The following is a 16,777-nucleotide window of genomic DNA, read 5'->3' on the forward strand; positions in this document are numbered from 1 at the left end:
CATGAACCACGAGTGATTTAGAAAGAGAAGGAGTGATTTCTGATAATATCTCTGAGAATTCAGTGCTGCTCCTCTGCAGCCTGTTTTGCAGAGGTGGCCCAGATTAGCTGCACACTTGTCTATTTTTACATACATTTAAATTAAATAAATAAATAGATTGTCAAATGAGATTAGTTTAAAATATTTTCCCAGAAGATGTACAGGCTTTGAAGAGGAACACAGAAAAGCTTTTAAGTATGCAGATTTGTTCAGTGATTTCTTTGTGGATTTGTTTTGCTAAGAAATAAAACATTCTGTATCAAAACCTGGATGGATACACAGGTTAATAGCTTTACTAATTCAATAGATATATGCCACAACACAACATTATTTTCAAGGTGAGCAGATTTTGCTGCAAAGAATCAGAACAATGCTGAATATAAAATCACAGAAATAGGAACAAAATATCTATTTCTTTATCTGCAGTTGTCAATTGCCAGGAACTTGAAAAGCCAAGACAGACTGTGACAATTAGTATAAAAGCAACTGGGTTAAGTAACACACATTAGAAGTTTTAATCACATTAAGATTGTTTCATTTCTTACAAAGAAAGCAAATTCTGAGCAGCCACAAGTGATGCAGCATTCGCTTTGTAACTGAGCTCCACAGTGAATCTCACACGATTGCAGTACGTTCTAAGGCATTGAAAAGAAAGCAGTGCACCCTGCCACATCCTGCAAACCATGAAAATAAATCCCAGCTTCAGTAAATGACCCGGTTTGTTTCAACTCTGCCTGGAAATGCAAGCACAGGTACTGCACCCCAGCCACGCTCCCCTGCAGCACACACACCTCCCGGAGCACACAACACGCTGCAACTACAGGCTAAAATCCACGCTCCCAAAGTCCATCTATTAACAAAAGATTGACACGGAGAGAGACACTACCTACCCACAAATACATCATCATCTTGAAAGAAATCAAGGGCTCTGTCAGCAAACAGAAGTCTCCTTACTTCACCAAGTATGTCTGGAAGGAAAACTGAAAACAGTGGGTAGAAAATCTTGCCTTTTTCCTGTCAAGTCCTCACAGTTCTCTTCTTATACAAGGTATTTTTTTTAGTTTGTTTATGAGAATAGCATTCGTTCAGTGGCTCTTTCTGCGTGTGAAGTGACTTGCTTCAGGCTGTCTTTTTTCTTCCCTTTTTCTCCCTAACTCAGTCTGTCCTTTCTTTACTGTCAAGCTTGCTTAGGTAACAGTTCTTGGTGTATCTATTTAATGAGCAGGTCCGTGCACTAAAGGCAGCCAACTACACTGGAGAGGAAGGGGGGGGGGGAGGGAAAGAAAAAAAAAAAGTAATAATAAATAAATGGGAATCTACCACTTCCTGATTATTATTATGGGATCTACAGACGCTCCCTCTGTAGGAATTTTACAGGAGGATTTCTAAGACGCCTTGAGGGAGGGGGGAAATCCTCAGAGTGACTCTGGTGGCTCTGGAGCCATTACCTCTCCCTGCTGAAGGACCCAGTTCACAAATCCCGCATTTGAGAAATTTTTAAACTCAAAGCAGAGCTCCTACAGAAAAGAAAGGAACATGTACTGCACCCTGCTTCTCCTTTATCTCTTTAAATGTACTTCAGATAAAAGCTGCATCCAGTCAGGTCAAGGCCTTTCCCAATCTTATTACGCTCACACAGGAGCGCTCAACACACTTTTCTACAGCCATCTACTGTCTCCACTGTGTTATTGCTGCTCTTCCTGCTGCCAGCACCAGAAACAGGCAGTGCAAACAGTAAATCAGACCACAGCACAAGTGTTTGGGGTGATTTGATTTATTTTTGGTAGGATTTTTTTTTTCCTACCGTAATAGATACTTAAAAATCAAAGTTGTGATTGTGATTTGCATATTTAATAAAGGTTAATAGAGAGAACTCCATCTTTGGCTCTTTTTTTAAAGTTAAATATATATTATGCAAATGAGTGAGCATGCAAGGGACTCGAGTTTTTTTTTTGATTGACACTTGGACTTTTATCCTTTGCTACAAGAAAATACTTTTAACTCATTTAATGCATCTCATTAAAACACACAATATCAGTAGTAAATTAATTAGCATCATCCTCAGCTGAGAAACAATTTTAAAATGTAAAGGAGAAAAATCTTATTTACTTTTAAGGCTGCATTATTGGGTTTGACAATCATCCCTGGCCTTGTGAACTGGTGCATGCCACACCCTGAACATGGCACATTTTGGGTACTGATGTGGAGAGCTGTTCACACAGTCTCTCTACCAAGTGCATCAACTCTATATTATAAATCAATAATTACTAAAAAGATGAGATATAAAAATGATCATGGGAATGAGATAAAACAGAAATTTTTCCTTATTTTTATGTTTGATTATTTTTTTCTTATCTTTGATCACAAACCTCTCACTTCTTAAAAAAAAAAAATAAAATTATCCCATTCTTTTTATTTAAAGACTCCAATCCATTTACATATTCAGCCTGACCATACAATGTCACCTAAATAATTATAATGCTTTAACTAAATTGCACCAGGGCAGGTGGCAAATGGAGAGGCACCTGCTGAAAGAGCCCAGAAAGAGGAAAAACAACAGCAAAGCAAGACTGGGGGGAGCAAACTAAAATCCATAGCACAAAATCAACTGGAATCTGCCACCAGGGTGAAGTCCAAGTACAAATAACTGCTGTGGCACTGACAGTTCAGAGCTGATTAAACAGCAAAATGAAGCAATCAATTCATGAGGCACCTCACGCTAAGATTTCAACAGAGAAGTTTATACAGATAAACAGATACATACACACACACAGAGCTATTTATGCTTCATCTGTAAAACACTACAGCCAGCTAAAATGTTCTTGCCTCTTTCAGTGGAGGCAAAAGGCAAAGATTTAACACAGCAATTCCCAAAGTGATAATTTTTAATGTAATGTGCAACAACAATAACATTTATATAAGTTTAGTGCAGTCTCATGAAACAAAGCCACTTCCTTCACCTGGGCGGAATACAAGAGGAAAAGAAAACCCTTTTGTTTCCAGTTTTGAGTTGTTTAAATGATCTGTCAGTTTGCCACCAATACTCAGCTCTGTACCAGGCCTAACCCAGTCACCTCCTTTAGTCTCCTGCACAGAGCACTGTGTTCTGTAGTCAGTTACACTGAAATAAACCCGAAATATCATGTTAGAATGAATTACATCATACTGGTTAGGCTGAAAATACATTTTCTGATAATGTATCTGAACATCTGCCAGCCAGCAGCTCTTTCTATCTGTGCACCTCAACTGAACACAGGAGGTTTTAGAATTTTCAAAGGCTAGTTAAAGATTTTATTAATATGATAAAAGACTGCACAGGTATTGCCTATAAATCACTTCTGTATCAAAATTACCCTGTTTTGGAGCATAGCACAGGCAGCATATGAAGCTTCAGGGAATGATGTCCCAAGGCTTTCAGCTCCTCTCTCTGTATTCTAAATCCTCTCCATTATTAAATTGGTTACTCAGCCAATTCTTCACATCTTATTCCTCCAAACAAGAGGAACAAATTGTAATGCTGAGTACAATACCATTCAGTTGAAGTGCTTTATTTTTCACACAGATATTATTCAATACTTTGTTAGATCAGCTGTAGTTCCTGTGCAGGTAGAAAAAGGTGGATAAAATAAGACTAAAAACAGGTGTATTACTCTGGTTCTTGCACCTATGGCTGAAGTTCAAACTGAACCCTCTTTGCTAAGGTCACTTCTTACATGTTCTGGATTTGCAAACAATGTGAAAAAAGTAAATTGAAGGTAGTGACCACAATCATTTTAACAAAGGCTGGTCCAGGAGAGCTGACATTGAGTTCAGGTCAAAGGCTGCTGAAATCAATGAGAACCTTGGTGTTCTTTTAAAAAACAACAGCCAGAAACTCTGATACCAATCTGGGTGTTTGCTGTTTGCTGCTGTAATGGCCCAGCTCCCCCGATGCCCCCCAAGATGTTCACGTGGGGCTCTCAGGTATTGTCACAGCTTCAGCACCAGCATTGCTGTGTGAGCCTGAACTCCTATAATCAACCAGAATATTATGTATTTTCCCTACAGAATCACCAGGGACTGCTGAGATATTAAGGGTAGGTAAAAATACTTGGTAACAGTAACAAGGAAACAATAAAATTTGTACTCATAATTAATCAAGATTAGTTATATATGTGATCAGCACATTCTTATTGGCACCCAAACAGCTCCCATTTCTAAAAAATCAAGCTCTAGATTCTAGGAGCTCCATTACCTTATTAAAGGGCCATAATTCACAGACATATCTTGGCATATTTATTAATGACACAGAAGATTGGAAATAGCACTGATATTGCTGCTTACTGCATTGGAAGATAAGAAAATGCAGACTAAGTTCCTCCTTTTGCAAAGGATATAAGACTCCTGGAACTGCAGGAATATTAAAACAAGCTCAGTGCTAGGTGGTACAATCTGTTTTTCTAGGTGCTATATGACCATATAGAAGGGTATCAAAATCATAGATTTGACTAATGGACTGCAAAGACAAAACTTACTCACTTTAATGAGTTTATATTTTCAACTAACATCTCTGTTCTTCCAAACTTAAACCAGAGGGATTTAATAATTCTTAAAAACCAAAAAGCCTGATAAAGGAGGGAGGGAATGTGATGGTAATTATTACACTGCCATTACTGATAATAAACTGGTTTCTTTTACTTCAGCTTCCCCAAGAAAGATATAGATGATGCCCATGATATATGAGCTGCAACAATGCTAAAATCTCACATAATTTACACAGAATACAAAAAATAATTCGAAGTATTTAGAAGGCTAGAAATATTTGTGTTTGTGCTTAATTTCCACACCTTAACAGCCTCATCTATTATGGCTGTATATGAAATGAAAAACTGCAAATTGTTCGGAGGTATGGAAACAAAACAAGTCCTTACTCTGTTCCTGTTTCACTGCAGGTTTAAGGGGGTGGATTTTGCTGTATTTTTTCTGGCTTTTGCTTTTTTGGATTTCAGCATAAATGCAGAAGAGCAACTGAAGTGCAACTTTATGTTGGTTTATAAACTCTGTATTTATAAAAACAGCTCCATTGGTTTATGAACTCTATGTTTTCGTCACACAGTTTTTGGTTTGGCATTTTGTTGTTGGTTTGTTTGGGGGATTTTGGTTTGGTTTTTTTTTCCCCATTTTCAATTAATTTCTATTGCTTTAGCCCTTCTGTCATTTTTGATGCAAGAAATTGGTTTCTGTGCTCATTTGCTCTACAGCAAGGTCAGAATATTTTCCCAGGAAAGCCTGAGGAGCAAGCAGCCAACAACCTGGTCATTAAAGCTCAGCACAATTTAAACTCCTGGTCATTAAAGCTCAGCACAATTCCAAACCCCCAGCCAGGATTGCTGGCTGTGATCAATTGAGCTCAGTGCAAGGGGGACAAGCAGGATGGGGGCACATGGGAGTTTCCTCAATCCCACATTCCATGGCACACGTGTGGGATGCACAGAGCTGATCATTGCCCACAGAACCAACAACATAAAACTTTGCTTTCCCTTTCCTTATGAGAGGAATGATGGATTGGTCTTTCCGAACAAGCTGTGGGTCTGCGGGTAGATAAAACCAGCAATGAGAGATAAAAGAAATAATGAGAAGGATTCCACTGATAGAGGAAAAATATATTGAAAAATATATTTGCTTTTACAAATAAACTTTAGGTTTGCTGATAAATGAAATTAGACATTGAAAGATGAAAGAAACAATGGAGAAGAAAAACCCCTAAATTCTATAAGAATTAAAAATTAAAAGGGAGGGTTATACATTAGAGGGGAATCTCTGGTATCAGGTGTTCTGGGAAGTCTGAACCTCTCAAGTACCTCAGCCAATGGGGAAAGAGAGAAGGGAAATGGGAAATTGGGATAAAAGGAGGCTGCATCCTCCAGAAATCTGAGAGATCCCAGGGGAATGCCCCATGGTCTCTCCCTTTATTCAAATAAAATAAAAAGACTCCTCTGTCTCCTTTTTGGACATATATCTCTGGTATTTGTGGATGAATTTTCCTGACACTTAGCACAGCAAAGTGATGGGAAGAAAACCACGAGGGGTCTGCTCCATTGTCTGGTACAAACACTTCATTTGTGATGTCTGGAACAAAATCTGGCTTATTTCTCCCAGCACTCAAACATCCCATCCTGACAAAACTCAGGGTAACTAAGTGATTATAATTAAGCCAAATTATTAGTGATCATAGTGGAGTTGGTAACAGCTCAATCAATCCATAATTTCAATGGCAGGTGCTATTGCTGCTGCTTCTTCACTCATTCTGGTGAGAACAGACTCAGCCAACATTTCTGCCAAAGAGAGCTCTGGCACCACAGGAAAACCCCACATCATCTCCCCTGCTTTTAGGATGTCAACTGAACTCCAGCTTCAGTCTGATCAGTGTTACTGTGGGTTGATGATGCATTTGAATTTACTTAAACAAGGTCTGTGACAGAAAAGTTTAACACAAGGGCAGTGGGATCAGAATTTACCGGCTGCAAGAAAAGAGTTTTAACTAAATTCCCTGAAATGTTAGTATGGCTCTCCAATTTTCTTCTGTACAACACCCAGGTGTGTGTGCAAATCTTGATTTCAGATACTCTGCTTATACAGCTCACAAAAAGAAACAAATCTGTTTCAGCATGTAATCATTCACATTTAAACAAAGCAAGCTGGATATCAAATACTGAGTTCTGGTAACAAGTGGCTCTCAATTCATCTGTTCCTTGAGAACTTAGATTGGTTGAATGAAATTGAATGAATTAAGTATCTCAGGACACTCTGGAGCAGAAAAAAGAAACTAATGTCATCAGTAAAATTACCTCCAGGCAAATGTTTGCTCAGCTTTAGTCAACATCTCCTTTCCAGTGCCCATAAAATCTTTGCTTCAAGAGAACACGAAGACAACTCACAGTCTTATAATGCATCTCTAAAACCTGGCAGAGGGTATTTCCATCTTCACAGTAGGACACAATTATATTCTCCTTAGAACAGACTAATCTGAAACCAGCTATTGCTAACTATTATCTAGCTGTTGAAGCACAGGAAAAAAAAATCTCTTTTGAAGATATTACACTCAAATTTGCTTTGGGTAAAGAAGTGCTCCCCAGTAGTGGAGGCAGCTCATCCCATTGCTCAGGTGACATCAGCCCCATGCTGCTGCTGGCAGAGCCATCCATCAGCTCACATCACCTGATGGGCTGGGAGAGGGATGGCACTCAGATAAATAAATAAAACTTGCCGTGCTTGCATAATAAATCAGTACAAAGTTGTCTCTAGGAGTTCTTTTAAGTAATTGCAACTACTGTAAGGTAAGATTTGGTTTTAAAAACGGGAGTAGGGGTTAACATTTGGTAATCATCACTAATATGATAAAAGGCTCCTATTACCAATGACTTAAGGACTTCTTCCCTGTAATTTTCAGTTTATGAGTGTATAAATTGCTTTGTTATTTAGTGCAGGCTCCTTAAATCCTGAAGTCTTTATGCACTGGATGATAACAAATGGATCAGTTTTACCACTTCTAATAGTTCAGTAAATCATGGAGCAGCCTACCTTTCAGCAGAGCCATCACACAGAGCTTATCACAGCAATCCTATCAGCTACTATTTCTGACTATAGATCTGACAAAACTAATTCATGCTCTATCTTCTCCTCTCACCTGTTTTCTAACAAGGTGAGAACAGTTATAAGGTTCTATCAATGTTTTGATTTGGTGAGGGACAGGCACATCCACAGTGTGTGCTGAGCACACTTCTCCTATTCTCAGAGCTGATGGCAGCCCCACTGTACAGCAGCCCTGCCTTAAAATAAGGTGGAAAATCTGCTCCTGTGCCACCTGAGCTCCTGGGAACAGCAGCAGAACCAGTGAGGTTGGGCAGCAGCTCCAGTTTTGCTCACAGTATCAGAAAAGCCTCTGCAGCCTGGTGGAGGTATTGCCCACGGACAAGTGACAAACAGGCAGGACAAGTGACGAAGGAGGAGACACAGGGACAGGGTTTTAGGGAGGCACTGCAGGGGCAGGGAATGGAAAACTACAAAATTAATCCTGGCTATTCAGAGAGAAAAGGAGTTACATAAGAGGATTGAGATATCTACAAAAGCAGACAAAAAGTTGATGCTACAGGTGCTAATCACTGCCAGGATATGAGCAGCACACAAAGACAGCCCTGAGTTAACTCCATTAACAAAACAGCTGAGTTGGGCATTTCTGAGACAATTGGTGGCTCACTATTGCTGTCTCATTAAAGTTGGTTTTCTTTACATCACATCACAAGTACAGAGTGTAAAACCCACACAACTGCTGGGGTAGTTCTTGCACAAGCCGTGGCTGTGTTTAACAATCAGGAACTCACACTTGACACACTGAATTCCCCAGGCAGGTACACAAAGTGATGGTCTGGCAGTGGCATCAGCCTGGAAACACCAACTGTCCTCAGCATCTTCTACTCCTCATTCTCAAGGAAATCAGAGCCTGCTTGAGGAGCTCTAATGGCACCATCACATAGAGAAAAGGAAGCCCTGAGGCTGCTCTTTAATAAATCAATGCCTCTTTGGCTGCCTTCCAGACCACAAAAACACTTTGGGCATCTATGCCTGCCTTTCATTTTGTGACTTGTAGGACCCTCTCCATCATCTTGATGTCTGCAGATTTTCTCCATTACCTTTTTTCTTTTTTTTGGCTCCTACCGTGAGATTCACAGAACATGTGCCTTTAATAGGTCTCTGACTATGTTTTTCTAGAAACACTTGACATGTTCTGAAATCTGATATTTGTGTATTAAAGACAAATAAGTAGTGAGACAATTAAGGCTACATCAGTGCTTCCCCAAAAAATACAACATGCTGTATGCACATGCATGGCCAAATGGTTCTGATTTTCAGAAGTGACCTCAAGTTATTTTGATATCACTTCAAAAATACTGTGAAATTTCTGTCCATCAGTCCAAACCCTGAGATGCAACCAGGGCATGCCAGGAGACAAAATGAGATAAAGGAGTGTTTTCTGGCAGTCTGGCAGAGGGAATGTCTTCCTGGCATCCTGAAACACCACACATCTGAGAATGGCTGTCAATGCAGCTCTCCATGCATTCTACCCACGGTCTGCTCTTATTCACTTTGGAAACTTCAAAGTACCAAGACTCATTTCTAGGATTTCTTTAAACAGGACATGGTTGGGTTTGAAGAACAGGTGTTTCTAGAAAGAAGCTAAATTAAACACAACTCTACAGGAGCTGTAGTAATTGAGCAGCTGGTAAATGCACCCAGCACTGCTCCAAGGAACACTCCGGGGCAGAAGACTGCGATAGCACCTGATAACCAGATCACTACACCACTTCCAACGTCCCCAGAGCAGGAATATTTTTTTCCTCATCTTAAAAATATTTTGGGAGTATTCAACTTCTTGCAAAATATCCAATTCAGAAAAGTTTTCCCTGCATGTTTCAAGCATTACAAATCATGTCAGTGTTCTGTTTCTAGACCCATTTGCACAGCCACCACCAGGCAGAAAACCAGACAATCATCAAACCAGTGAGTACTTCCCATTCCTCCACTGCCCTCCAGTTCTATCAGAAATTCCTTCAGCAAACTAAAGCTGGATTGCCCGAATATTCATCCTCACAATTAAAAATTTCACTTCTCACACAGTTCTTCTGCCTGAAATCAAAATACATCCTCTCCCCTTCCACGAGCTGCCAGTCCTTTCTGTTATTAAATTGATTGTACATTAGAGATGCTGTGTTTACCTCAGACACTCTCCATTAGGAGGGATCCAGCCTGTACACTAAATATTTAATTGGTGTTCTGAGATGCTCTGAATCTATGTATTTTCTGTTTTCCTAGGGGGTTCATGGTTCACATCAGTTGGATTCTCCTTTCCCACCAACAAAATGCAAAGTTAACTATTTCCAACAGCAAATGCACAGGTACTGACACTGAGAAAAACCAAAAAAATTACACCCTGGTCTGAAAACAGTGACATTCTGGAAATATAACCTCTGTCTCAAACCAAAATGTAGATTCTTCTGCTAGTACAGGCTGATAAGACTCTGTGCATGTGTGATGTCACAGACATCATTTCATGAAAATCCTTTCCTTAGGATTTTTCCTCCTGAGAAGCTGAGAGGCCTCAGGAGAAAAATGTAAAAAATGGTTATCTGCTGCTGTGGAATGCAACAGGTGGATTTTTGATTGGCCCATCTTGGATGTTTCTAATTAATGGCCAATCACAGTCAGGTGGCTCAGATAGAGTCTGAGACAGAGCTTTTGTTATCATTCTTTCTTTTCTATTCTTAGCTTAGCTAGCCTTCTGAGGAGAAGCCTCTATTCTTTTAATATAGTTTTAATGTAATATATATCATAAAATAATAAATCAAGCCTTCTGAAACATGGAGTCAAATCCTCATCTCTTCCCTCAGCATAAGACCACTGTGAACACCATCACAAGTCAAAGCTGAGATTTTTTTATTTTCCCCCCTCAGGAGGGAAATTCTGCAGTAGCATAACAAGGAGTGGTTGTTCCTCCCTTCCATCAGAGACAAATCACCAGCACACCATCCTGCTGCAGCCCAGGGTCAGTGCTCAGCTCTGAAGCACCTCCCATGACAGAAGGTTGGTGGCACTTGGACTGAGCCTCAAAGAGCAGCAGCCAGGGGCAGAGCAAACCCTGCTGCTCTTGTTTTCAGGAAAGCACATCCCCGAGGAGCAGGGGCAGCTCCTCGGGCACAGAGATGTGACAATCTGGATGTCCCTTCTCTCTGGGACTGCATCAGGCTCAGCTGGGCTCCCCCACAGAGGAAATTGCAAAATGCTGATCAAAGGCACCACAGCACTTGCTGCTTCTCACTGAGTGAGACCTTGCTAAACCACAGCACCTTGGCAAACTGAGCCTTGCAAGGAAACAATATTAAAGCATTTCAAAAGATACTGTGATTTTTTTCTTTTTTAACATGAAATGTCATGTGCCAATATGACAAATCCCATGCAGAATGGAGTACCCTGCTTCTATTTAGTTGCTGTCTCCTAAGGACATGTTACACTCACAGCAGAGGGCTAACAAGCAGGGCTTGTTTTCCATCCTGACCTGCACTTCAAAGGAGGGAATTCTTTACATGCAGGGAGCTCTGGGCTGCATGATCAGGTTGCACAAAGCCCATCTGGCCTCTCACAGGTGATATTTGGTGTTCTCCCCTGAGCCCTGAATGAGGATGCTCTGTTCTGAGTGAGTCTCCACTCACTGAATTAAAACTGAATTAAACCCTTCTGTGGCTGTGGAAATGCAAACACTGAGGTCAGGGAGCACCAGCCCCTAATTAAACATACACTAAAGTTCTCTTTGCCTGATACACACTTGTTAAGTCTATTTCTATGTTCCAAATTCCAACCCAATTCCAATAATTTCACATTCTTTCCTCCACCTAGCCAAGGGAAGGCACTCCCAGTGCCTCCAAGCAGGGTAAGAGCCTGAGTACCCACATAATGCATTTCAAGTGCATCAATAACATGCCTTAGTGCCAGCAGCACAGCAAAATAAACAGTGCAAACATTTGGGGGGGTTTAGTTCAGAAAAACACACAGGAGCATCAACCTGCTTTTGTTATTTACTGGAATAGCATTAAAAATCTTTGTTTCAACTGGATTTCCTCTAGATTAGATTGCCACACTGATGGTAGTATGATTACAGATGCACACTCACTGACCTTTATTCTCTTTTTAATAACTTCAGTGTTTGCCAGCACTTTCAAAATAAAGCTTGGATGATTCTGAATAAGACATTGAAATATATTTTCATTAATCAATTTGAAAAGTGAGTTTTTCTTTTCCTTTCAACCATTTTTAAATAAAAGCCAATGCTATTCACATCATTATATATTTGGTATCATATAAGCCACACAGTTCTCTAAAAATTGTGAAAGCCTGAGATTTAAATGCAAACCATTATGCATTATTTTGGAGTCTCAAATACATTTTCAAAGAAATTAGTGAAAAAAAACTCTTTAAAATTTTTGGCTCAGAATTATAATTTTAACATACTGAATAGAATATGGGAGACTAATTGTTTGCAGCCATTCCATCTGGTTTTCAAACCACAAAGAACTGCATGGCAATGCTAGCACATGATGATTGCTCTGTTCTGATGTCAACGTGTGAAGAAAAAAAACCCCAAAATTTGTATACAAACCAGTTGAGAAAAGTTTTTCTGTATTTTTAGCACTGATAATTATTCAAAATTTTTTACTATCTCTCATTGTAAAATAGATACAAGGTTACAAGACCATCACAACTGAAGGACACCCTCACAATCCCACACTACATTCCACATTTCCAGTTGAGCACCACAGGGAATGTGCCCAGCACCCAAGATCTGCACTTTTCAAGAGCTTAGGAAAAATTAGATTAGTAAGTGAATTTACAGGGTTTTTTCCCCCCTAGATTTACAGCTGCTTGTTTGGGTTTTTTAAAAAAAATCTGTGTTTAAAGGTGGAAGAGAATAGTAAATAATTACCAGACCTTTAACGTATTTTAGACTAATATCATCCAGGTAAACTTAAAAAAAAAAATCCTAATTTCAAATTAAACTATAGCTACTATTAGATTTTAAATAACTGTATTAGTGGAAGACAGAGTGTAAATAAAGTATGAGATATCCTGGAGTCGGGAGCCTAATAATTGAGCCAAAACTCCAAAAAATAAACTACCTTATCAAAGATCATGCTGCCAGGTTTTTCCTTGGGCACTGTGGCAATATCACATGAAAATTCCTGGGAGATTTCATTCCAAAAAAATGGGAAATGCCAGTTAGAGTGTGAAGAAAAGAAAGAAAAAAGGGGCAGTTAAATTATCAAAATGCTAGATTTGTTTATTCCAGTGCCTACAGGTTTTAGATGCAAATGTATGAGGCAAAAGTATGTGCCTGGCATTCTCAGTGAGGAGAATGTTTACAATACCTTTATGGCAAGTAGCAAACTGATGATTGGTTATCTGCATCACAGAAAGGCCCTCACCATCGTTTGATCATGAAAAATTGTGGGAATAAAACAGGAGATTAATGCAATCTACCTTAAAATTCCCAGGCTGTGTGTTAAGTAAAAAAAAAGGTACACCAGATATCAAAGATGTATCTGAACCATAAAGTATTTGGGGCAAAGGCAGTATCTTACTCCTTGCTTGTAAAGTGCCTGTAATTTATGGTGCTATATAAATGATTTTTAACAATGATAAAAACAGTTGTAGAAAGCAGCAGTTCAGAGGAGGAGAAAAAAAGAAAAAAAGAAAAAAGGAGAAATGAGCTGGTAGCATATGAAGCAATCTCCAGCACGTAGGGAAAACCAACCACAAGGTAATAAAACTCTTCATTATGTGCTCTTTGGAGGGCAGCTGCTCTCAAGTACCAAAGTGACCTTGGGATGAACACCACTTCTTTCACTTTCTGTGCTGTACTCAGAGAGATCTTAACAATCCAAAGGCAGAGGTAACTACTGCATGAAAGAAATGTGGAAATGGAGCAGGTGAGCACTGAGTGCATCTGTATTTTTGGCCATTACCTATGAATAACAGCCTGCGTGGCATTTGATTGCATGCTTGGGATACATCTGTAGCCACTCCTTCATGGGAAGGGCTCAAATTTCTGGTATTAGTGGAGCATAGAAAATGCCTCTGATCTGATGCACTTTGGTTTTATATCTCCCTCTCCCTCAGCCACACTGTCTGTAAAGAAAACAGAGGTGATCAAAGCTTCAAAACACACAACAGCACACAGATGTGGAGGAAAAACATTCCTGAAACAAGGTCAGCTTCTCCCAGGGGTGAGAAACAACAAAGATGCTAAAAATCAGCAGAGCAGTTTTGCCTTTCGCCACTTCCTGACTCACAAAATGGATCCTCCAGATACCATGGCACAAATATGAAAATACCAGCTCGGGATTTCTTCCATTTCTCATCAGTTTGTCCCCCAGTAGCTGCTGATGTTGGTGATTGCCTCAGGCAAGGGGCAGGACCTTGAACCTGGCTCCACCTCTCCAGCCTGTCCAGGCCCACACAGGGAAAAGTGTGAAACTCTGAAAATTACACTTTTTTCCTAAACTATTTTTTTTGCTGCAAGCCTTTGTGAAAAGAATAAAAATTAGTTGACTAAAGTGCTTTTAGAATTCTGTACTTCACTTCTCTTCCAACAACAAGCATAGCTCCTTCTTGAGCCCAGAACTTCAAGATGGCACAAAACAATTGTCATCTTGATAAAATGTATTTTTTTGTGATGGTGTGTTTTAATTTCTCTATCCTGCTTCCTGGGGACTACATAGAGGTTTTTGGGATTTTGTACCAAGAAAGCCATTCCTGTTGAACGCAATGACTTGGCTTTCAGGACAAGGTGGGATCTTGCTGCAGAATAGAACAGGGCACACTTACAGTTCACTTATTCTCTCTATTAAAAATGTCAGAACTAAGAACAAATACAGACTACTAAGAAGAAACACAGACTTCTAAAATCCTGGCCTATGCAAAACCAAGATTTCACTCTTTATCCAGCAGTGCATGTCAACCACAAGTCAGAAGGACTGGATCCTTAACTGCATTTATATATATGTATAATTCAAATACATACTACTATGTATATATTTGCATGTTAATATTGATTCGTGCATTTCTGAGGTTTTTTAAGGTGAATTTATTTTTCCTTGTAATGCTTTGAAAAAAATGGCAGCTACTTAGAAAAGCATGATGAAATGTTTTTGTAGAGTAGTACACCTGACCAGTTTAAACAAGTAAAGTTTGGAAAGATTTTACAGAAAAGAAAAAGACCATAAACATCAAAACAAGGACATGATAGCCATATTAAAATTAATATTCCTTCATTCTTTCTACTTCAAAGAATACAGGTTCAAGAAGTCAACGTGGCTTACCCTGTAATACCACATTGTTTGGATTGTTCATGTAAATTTTTGGGGGGTTTTGCACTTCTTTCTATATTTTCAATGCCTTTCCTGTTCCCTTAAACTCTTGTTGCTCAATCTGTTCTTTTATAAATGAGTAAATGAGAATAGAAATCCACCATGCAGGAAAGACCAAAAAGGGTGTAAAAAATACAACCCAGCTACCTGCAGCTGGAAAAGTTTTCTTGGGTTTTCACTCTTTTCACCTAATTGCAAAAGAAAAGTAAATAGTTCAGGCCAACAGCACTACCCATGCAAAGCCACAAAATCCTCACCCAAGCCAGAAAGGCCTCATGGAAACACCCAGGGGGAAAAAAAACAACACCAACCCAAAACTTGCAAAATAACCAAATCAACCAAGGAAACAAACAAACAAACAAACAAAAAAACCCAAACAAAACCCCAAGAAAAGAGAAAAAACCAAACCTACAAACCCTCCAAACTGCACTGTGAACTAGATAGCATTTCCTGCTTGAATTAGGGGTGACACTAAAGGGACCATGATCTTTGCCGGTCAAATTGCCTCAACAACAGCAGAGGTTGAAATAATAAGTCAGGATAGTATAAACACAGTTAAAGCTGTGCACTCAAAGGTCTGGTTTCCAGATGATCAAAGAGAAACTACAAAAGCTGTGTGAAAAAAGAGCTCCCTCTCAACAAACACAAACTAAGCAAGAAAACCTTTCTTCCTTTCTAGGCCAGCATCGCTGCTCACAGTGAGTGCTCTGCAGCAGGAGCTGAGTGCAGGCCCTGTGTGCACAAAGTCTGAACCAAAAGTTGCTGTTCTGAGTGCAGGAGCTGTTCCCAAATCCAGACTGGATCCAGGACTGGGCACTGCTCATGTTTGAGCAGCAGGAGGAAAATAGCTCTGGGATATTGAATTTATTTTGGGTACTGTGTTGTCGCAGACATCTTTTTATGAAAATCCTTTTCTTGAGATTTTTTCTTCCTGAGAAGCTGAGAGGCTTCAAGAACAACATGTAAACAATGGTTATCTGCTGATGTGGAATGCAGCAGGTGCATCTGTGATTGGTCACAAGTCCTTGTTTGTAATTAATGGCCAATTACAGCGGAGCTGACTCGGACAGAGAGTCTGAAGCAGCTGCCTTTGTTATCATTCTTTTCTATTCTTAGCTTAGCTAGCTTTCTTAGATGAAACTTTTCCTTCTATTCTTTAGTATAGTTTAAATGTAATATATATCATAAAATAATAAATCAAGCCTTCTGAAACATGGAGTCAGATCCTCATCTCTTCCTTCACCCAAAGACCCCTGTGAACACCGTCACACAGTGTCAGCAGCCCTTAAACTGTCCAAACATATTGCCTTCTGTCCTTTCATAAATTTACCACTTCCTGAACCTTCATTACCCCTAGTGAACTATTCCCTCTCTCTGGTTTCTCTGTACAGATATAAGTTTAAACACACACTGAGGAGCTGCTGAATTCCATACAGTCACCCAAACCAGACAGGTACTTAGCGCAAGCATTGCTTCAGCCTCACCAAAAATTCCTGTAGTTCTTCAGTTCCAGCAATTATGAAGCACCACACAGAGAAAATCCTTGACTGGGCAAAAATCAAAGTTGAATTCAAAAGAAAGTGGTGCTTGAACAGCAGAAAAGCCTCTGCCTGCTGTTCTCAGAGAGAGATGCCAAAACACCACCAGGACAGGAATGGAAAGTTTTCTGAATAGCATTCCACCAAGAGCAGAGTCAGGACATTACCTAAAGGCCTCTCAACTATTCCTGAAAGAATTCAAAGAAGCCTGGAGTGAGTGGCACCACTATTGAACAAAGTGCAGTC

At 39.6% G+C, this 16,777-nt stretch overlaps 1 protein-coding gene and 1 long non-coding RNA gene across 43 annotated transcripts in view; one reads left to right on the forward strand and one right to left on the reverse strand.

Moving 5' to 3' along the window:
• The window catches only part of RBFOX1 (RNA binding fox-1 homolog 1), a 1,150,782-nt gene that overhangs the window by 340,930 nt on the left and 793,075 nt on the right, over positions 1-16,777 (reverse strand). The gene's annotated exons all lie outside the window — the stretch shown is intronic.
• LOC141731033 (uncharacterized) lies at positions 7,295-16,302 on the forward strand. Of its 3 annotated transcripts, none has more exons than XR_012582937.1 (5): positions 7,295-7,355; positions 9,526-9,576; positions 9,889-9,971; positions 10,527-10,656; positions 15,673-16,302. It is a non-coding gene; the product is annotated as an uncharacterized LOC141731033 (long non-coding RNA). The 3 variants fall into 3 exon arrangements; XR_012582936.1 differs by lacking the exon at positions 15,673-16,302 and adding an exon at positions 10,731-11,810; XR_012582935.1 differs by lacking the exon at positions 15,673-16,302 and having other exon boundaries at positions 10,527-11,810.

Source organism: Zonotrichia albicollis, chromosome 16 (assembly GCF_047830755.1).
Source record: "Zonotrichia albicollis isolate bZonAlb1 chromosome 16, bZonAlb1.hap1, whole genome shotgun sequence".
Lineage (NCBI taxonomy): Eukaryota > Metazoa > Chordata > Aves > Passeriformes > Passerellidae > Zonotrichia > Zonotrichia albicollis.